The 7,347-nt window shown below is 51.8% G+C and overlaps 1 protein-coding gene across 1 annotated transcript in view; it reads right to left on the bottom strand.

Annotated features, from left to right (window-relative positions):
- The window catches only part of rnf220a (ring finger protein 220a), a gene marked incomplete at its 5' end in the record, with an annotated part of 118,212 nt that overhangs the window by 80,603 nt on the left and 30,262 nt on the right, over positions 1–7,347 (bottom strand).

Below are 7,347 nucleotides of genomic sequence, written 5' to 3'. Positions count from 1 at the left end.
AAGTGATGGATCAGATCATACATCGTGATCAGACGTATTGTGTACCTGGCAGGTCAATATTAGATAATGTATATTTAATTCGTGATGTTTTGGGTGTCTCTGATTCATTGGGATTGAATACTGCTCTTATTTCAATAGATCAGGAGAAAGCATTTGACCGCGTTGAGCACAATTATCTCTGGAGTGTTATGAAGAGTTTTGGGTTCAGCGATGGTCTCATTGCTATGGTGAAAGTTTTGTATCAGAACATTGAGAGTGTGTTAAAATTCAATGGTTCTCTATGTGCTCCTTTTGTGAGGTTTCTGTCCTTGCCCTCTCACTCGTTCTGTTCCTTTAACCACCCTCGCTTTGTTTTCATTCATTTTTTCTGTTAAGTATTTCAATTCCCTCGTTCACACGTTTCTCCCCGCTGACGTCATCTGAGACGTCGCTGATTGGTTCCCTCACTTCCCCACGCTTTTCAATCACATTCCCCAGCTGTCACTGCCCTTCAATCAATCGATCCCTCATTATTTATACCCCGTTTTCCCCACCCTAAGTTGTTGGTTCGTCTTGATTTGTCGCTGGATGTTTTTCCCCGTTGCTTCTGTTTCACTGTGCTATTCTCCAGGAATTCCTAGAAGCCTTCGCTTGGATACCTGCTCCGTGGCGCGCGCTCGCCTCCACTTTGTTCCTGTTCCTTTACGCAGCACGTCTGGGTGAGTTTATCTAGATTGACTGTCTTGACCTATTTCTGATTTTCGTGTGTAAACCTTTACACTGAAGTCTACCACCTTTTTGTCAGACAGTCACTCACCCAGCCTTTATCGTTTTTGCTCTTTCCTTTTTGGAATAATATTTTGGGGATCTTCCACCTCCCACTGTGTATTGACACGAAGATATTATTTCACATTTGGACTGTGTTTGGATTTTTGCTCACTGTGTATTTACACGAAGATATTGTTTCACATTTGGACTGTGTTTGGATTTTTGCTCACTGTGTATTTACACGAAGATAGTATTTCACAATTGGACGGTGTTTGGATTTTTGCTCACTGTGTGTTTACATGAAGATATTCACTTGGGCTTTTTTTGGAATATTGCTCATCACTGTGTTGTTTAACACGAAGAATATAACACCCTGTCCTCCAGCTCGTTTCAAGTCTGCTCTGTCACTGACCCGTTCCCTCTCTCCCTCTCTCGGTCTTGCACAACATCTGAGAGGTCCGCCGTGAGAGTCTGCAGAGCGGTACAGAGGTCTGCTCCTGCTTCCCAAGACTACCCTTCCGGGAGAAGCTGCAGAGCAGCAGAACTTTGCCCCTTGTTCATTGTACCTGTTTCTTGTTGACCTGCTTTCCCTGTTTCACTTATTCTAGTCACCAAATAAACAAGCCCTTGTATTTGGCAACTCTGAATCCAACTCTCTTGTGTCGTTGCGTTTGGGGTCGGTGTCAAACCATAACACCTTTTGAGGTACAGAGGGGTATTAGGCAAGGCTGCGCTCTCTCTGGCATGTTATATGCAATTTCATTGGAACCCATGTTACAATCATTGAGAAATGAGATGAGGGGTTTAGCTATACCTGGGTTCCAAGATAACATTGTTTTGTCAGCTTATGCTGATGATGTAGTTGTTTTTGTAAAAAATCAAAACGATGTAAATATATTGGAAATAATTGCTGACAGTTTTAGGGCTGTGTCTTCTGCCAAAATAAATTGGAGGAAGAGTGAGGCGTTAGCTGTGGGAAACTGGCATAGTAGATTACCTGTGTTACCTCAAAACATGATCTGGAAAAGGGATGGTTTTAAATATTTGGGGCTATACCTTGGAAATGACACGATTGTACAGAAAAATTGGGAGAATGTGGTGGAGAAAGTAGAAGGAAGGCTGTTTAAGTGGAGATGGCTGTTGCCTCAGATTTCCTATAGAGGCAGAGTCCTGATAATAAATAAGCTTGTGGCTTCTACCTTGTGGCATAAGCTGGCATGTGTGGAGCCTCCTTCAGGCATGTTGGTGCGGTTGCAGGCAAAGATGGTTGATTTCTTTTGGGATCGCCTGCACTGGGTTCCTCAGAGTGTTCTGTTTTTGCCCAGAGAAGAGGGAGGGCAAGGCCTGGTTCATTTAGCGAGTAGGACAGCGACTTTTAGGCTACAGTTCATACAGCGATATCTGTTAGGACCAAGAGATTTAGTTTGGAGAGAAGTTGCCTCTTTTATTCTTCGACAAGTAAATAGTCTTGGACTTGATGTATCTTTGTTTTTAACAGACCCGACGACTTTAAGGTGCACAAGGAATACTTCTACTAAATCGTTGCACTGGTTACTTGAGGAGCCTCTTGTTCACGGTGCAAGGATGGATATAGGCGACTGTGCAAATCCTGGGCTGACTGGACTGCTGTGTGCTGCCGAAGTGGTACGCCTGAGACGGCTGGCAGACACAGCAGGACCAGAGTTAAAGGATGCTCAGGCTGTGTGTTCGTTATTGGGCCTGAGGTCACAGCGCTATGCAACCAGGGTGCTGGATCTCTGGAGACAGAGGTTGACTGTTGAGGAGCTGGGCATGCTTAGATTATACAGCAGTGGAGCTTTAAAACCGGATAAACAGGATGAGTTTCCAAATATCTACCTGAGCCCTGTACTGGGAGAAATGTCTGGTCCTCTACTTTTTGTAAAGTGTTCAGCTTTTTACAAAATGGATAGGAAATTGTGGTACAGAAACTGTGTCAAAGTAATTAATAAGAAATGGCTAAACAACAGAGTGGACACTGTATGGAGGAGTAGGCTGTGTGCAAGTAATGACACTCAACCTGTGTGGAGAGTTTTATATAAACCTCCTTTAAAAAAACAAACGGCTGACCTTCAGTGGAGGATTCTGCATGGTGCTGTGGCAGTGAATGCTTTTGTTTCCATCATCAACCCAGAGGTGGATAATAAATGTCCTTTCTGTGGGTTGACTGAGACTGTTTTTCATGCGTTTTTAGAGTGTAACAGGCTTTTAGGGCTGTTTGAGCTGCTCACCGACGTTTTTAGGCTTTTTGGTGAAACCTTTTCTGTTATTGGTTATATTTTTGGAGCAGGATATAAAAAAGACAATAAGAAAAAATGGCAACTGCTTAATTTTCTGGTGGGGGAAGCTAAGTTATATTTCGTATTGCATCGCGTCCCGCTCTGAGCCTTACGAGATACTTCTATCTCCTGTGATACCTAATGTATCTCCCACGAACAAAAAACACATGCACCCCACCTGTATGGGGCCCCGCCCCTTATGGTGGTACCACCCATATAACCATGACTCTGGTCATGAAACACCCTTCCTCTATTTTCGTCCCAGCGTATTGGATGCGTGCACCATACGAGCTAGCGGAATGAAAAGATTAAGGAAGATTAATAATGTTGAGGGCTTACCGGAGAGTTGTTTTTCCCTGGATTCTCTGGAGCTTGTTTCGGCGACACATGAGACCTATGCTGGTGGTTCCTCGGCTGACGGCGACGGACCGAGGGGCAGCGTACAAGGTTTGGCTAATGGGTCGGCTTGTACAAAGGTGAGGTCTGTGTCAGTAGGCGTCAATGTCGGTGTTGGTCGTGCTGTGGAGTATGTTTCGGCACCAGGGCCGGGGCGGCTTGGCGATCGTTCCACTGTAGTGGGCGATGTCTTGGCGATCCTGGAACATGCTGTTGACGCTAATGCTAATGCTACTGCTAATGCTAATGCTACTGCTGCTTCTTCTGCTAACGCTGATGTTGACGCTGGAATGTCTAATAATCCCCGCCGCGGGATTCCGCTTTTCCCTCCTCTTGCCACCTTCATTGATGAAGGTCAGTCGGTGGTGGGTGTGGGGGGGTTCGCTGAGCTCTATTTACCTTTTTTGCGGGTGAAGGGGCTGACGACGGGGTGCAGCCCGGGGGTACCTTGGCTAAGTAGCCAGGTAGCTTCTTTTTTGTGCCCAGGCGGGGATGAACGACGTTCCGCCCGGCCGTTGCTTGATAGCATGTCGGCTCGGAGGGTGGCAGTATGGACGAATGAGTGGTATACTGCTGCAGGATGGCATTTAGCGGCGGCCAGTGTTGTGGCTCAGCTGGCTACTTTCCTATCCAAGATGGCGTCGGGTTGTAGGTCTTTGGGTCCAACCGACACTATGAACGTGATTCATGTTTGTGGTGTTATAGAGATCTTGACTCAGTCGCAAGCTATAACTGCGGGGAGGATTCGGATGCTATCGACTTTGGTTGTTAGGCATGTTTGGTTGGAGCAGTCTCCTCTTGGGGAAGAGGATAGGTTTTCTCTCCTCACGACTCCTTTTTCCACAGATAGTCTTTTTGGGCGTTCTGTGGAGGCGCAGGCGGTTTTTGATTCGGGTCCTACACCGCCTCACGCTGTGCAGCCAGGGGTGGGAGCACGGTCTCGTCAACGACTGTGGCGAGATCCTCGACAGGCGGCCATGTTTCCCCCGCCAGTGGTGCCCTGGTTGGAGAATCGACAGGGTTTCGCAAGGCCGACAGTCTTGGCGGCCGAGGGATCGGCCATTTTGGGTGATTTCGGGGTTGGTAAACCACCCCGTCGTCATTTTGCCGCGAGCAGCCCGCTCCCCGTTCAGTCCGCTTTCTGTTACCCTCAGAAGCGGGGCTCTGAGTGTTCTCCTTTGGCTGCGGGCCGCGAACCTTCTTTGAAGCGTATGCGGCCCCATTCTTCACTTCTCATGGAGACAGGGGCTGACACCCAGTTGATGGCTGAGCCTGGGTCTGTCCGTGAGAATGTTCCGTCGTCGCGTGGTTCCTACACCGCAGGTTGTGGGTGGGTGGAACCTGGTGTTACAGCTGCCACTAGCTCCAGTGGTCAGCAGGGGGACTCGGTGCCTCTTCTGTTGAATGCTCAGCAGGGGTTACCCCGGCTTCGCCCTCGCCAGGCGGGGTATCGCGCTGTTGCCTCCCACTCCCGTCAAACCGGCAGTGGTCTGCAAAGGAGAGGCTGGCGTGATTTGAGTGGTAGCAATATCACTGCAGGGCTTCGGCGTGTAGGAGCCCATGGGGTCCTCAGGCCTTGCGTGTCTGGCTGCGGAACGGCTCCTCAGCGTGTGCTGGAGGGGTGTTCAGGGGGTGAGTGTGTGTCCACAAGTTTGATGACCGCTCCTCCCGTATCAAACCGGCCCTTTCTGTCGGGGTCCCCCCTTGGGTGCTTTGCACGACGGGGGGGACCGGGCCAATTATCTGCTGTTCCTTGCGGCCCAGCGTCAGTTGACGGCGGGGGCGCTGTGGGATTATATTCACATATGGCGACGGGAATGTCCCTTGAATCGGTGGATGAGGAGAACGTTAGAGGCGGGGCTGGTTTTGCAGTTTGCGCGGCCCCATCCTCCGTTCTCAGGTTTGGTGCCGACCCTATTGTTAGGGTCGGGCGCGGTGACAGCCCTGGCCGACGAGATCCAATCTCTGTTGGCGAAGCAGGCCGTCGTTGTGGTCCCGAGAGAGGACGCAATGTCAGGCGTCTACTCCCGTTATTTTCTGGTGCCCAAGAAAACTGGGGGGGTCAGACCTATACTGAATCTGTCCATGTTCAATCGGTTGATTGTAGTGAGACCGTTCAGGATGTTGACCGTCCGACTCCTTCTGCTTGCTGTCAGGAGGGGGGACTGGTTCACCTCCATAGACCTGAAGGATGCGTATTTTCACATACCCATTTTCCCTCCTCACAGGAAGTTCCTACGGTTCCTGTTTCAGGGCGTAGCGTACGAGTACCACAGAATGCCGTTCGGTTATTCTCTGGCTCCCCGCACATTCACCAAGTGCGTGGCGGCTGCTCTGGGGCCTTTACGTCGTCGGGGGATACGAGTTATGTTCTATCTCGACGACATTCTGCTCCTCAGCCGTTCAGAGGAGGTTGCCAGGTCTCATACTCGACTGGTGGTGGAATTCCTCACAAGCCTGGGTTTTGCTGTGAATTGGAAGAAGAGTACCCCTCTTCCCAGTCAACAGGTGGAGTACTTGGGCTTGACATTGAGGTCGAAGCCCATGCTTGCGACCCTCTCGGAGCAGCGTCGGGGGGATCTCCGTCACGCGCTCGGGGGTTTCCGTCTGGGAGGGACGGTTACGGCGCTGCAGGTGATGCGTCTGCTGGGCCTTATGTCGGCGGCCCACACGGTGGTTCCTCTTGGCCTCCTCTTTATGAGGCGGATACAGAGGTGGTTTCTCTCTTTGAGAATAGATCCGGTGTGGGGCAAAGGGAGACGGTTGACGGTTCCTTTGTCGATATGGGGGGATCTCGCCCACTGGGGGAGGCTGGGTATCCTCTCCGCTGGGGTCCCCATGGGCAGCAGTGGCTCCCACGTCACGGTTTTCACCGACGCCTCTCTCACAGGTTGGGGAGGGGCGTTTCGGACCCACGCAGTGGGGGGCAGCTGGACGGGTCATGCCGACCCAGCTGTCCTGCATATCAATGTGTTGGAGTTGAAGGCGGTCCTCCTGGTCCTCAAACGGCTCGGCCACCTGGTGGTAGGCGAACACGTTTTGATCAGGACGGACAATGTGACGGCGGCGGCGTATATCAACAGGCAGGGTGGGACTCGTTCCGCCCGCCTGCTCCGGGTGGCGCGCGAACTGTTGCTATGGGCATCCCGCAGGCTGCGCAGTCTGGTACGTTCCTAGTACGGAAAATGTGGCGGCGGATATAATGTCTCGGGGCGGTCCTCGTCGCGACGAGTGGGAACTCCGCCCCGACATAGTCAGACAGATCTGGGATCGGTTCGGGGAGGCCTCGGTAGATCTGTTTGCGTGCCGACGTTCTCACAAGTGCCCCTTGTGGTTCTCGCTCAGTCGAGCGGATCATCCCCCCTTGGGGGTGGATGCCTTCTCGACCTTTCCGTGGCCGCCCGGTCTTCTGTACGCCTTCCCTCCTGTACAGCTGTTGAGTCAGCTGTTGGAGCGGATACGGAGGGAGCGGCGCCGGACCGGGGCACGTCAGTGTGGTTCCCGGTCTTAATCCAGCTTCTGGTCGCTCCTCCTTGGGTCATTCCGTGGTCAGCGACGGCCCTCTCGCAGCACAACGGAGTGCTTGTCCAGCCTCCGGTGTTGGGTCAACGCCTGGTGGTGTGGCTGGTGGGAGGGTGAGTCTGGAGAGGATGGATCCCGCAGTGGTTGATACCATCCGGTGTGCGCATGCTCCCTCCACTGTCGCGGTTTACGCGGGCAGGTGGCGTGCGTTCCAAGAATGGTGTAAGGGGGGGGGCTGGGACCCAGTCTCCTGCCCCCTGGATGCTGTTCTGGGTTATCTCCAGTCTCTTCTTGGTAGGCTGTCGGCTTCGACAGTGAGGGTATATGCGGCAGCTGTATCCTCCTGTCATGAGGGTTTTGAGGGGACTGTTTTGTTCAGCCACCC

Source organism: Notolepis coatsorum, assembly GCF_963971535.1.
Source record: "Notolepis coatsorum genome assembly, chromosome: 13".
In the NCBI taxonomy this organism is placed as follows: Eukaryota; Metazoa; Chordata; class Actinopteri; order Aulopiformes; family Paralepididae; genus Notolepis; species Notolepis coatsorum.
The sequence above is the reverse complement of the archived record's forward strand: the minus strand, read 5'-3'. Positions and strand labels throughout refer to the sequence as shown.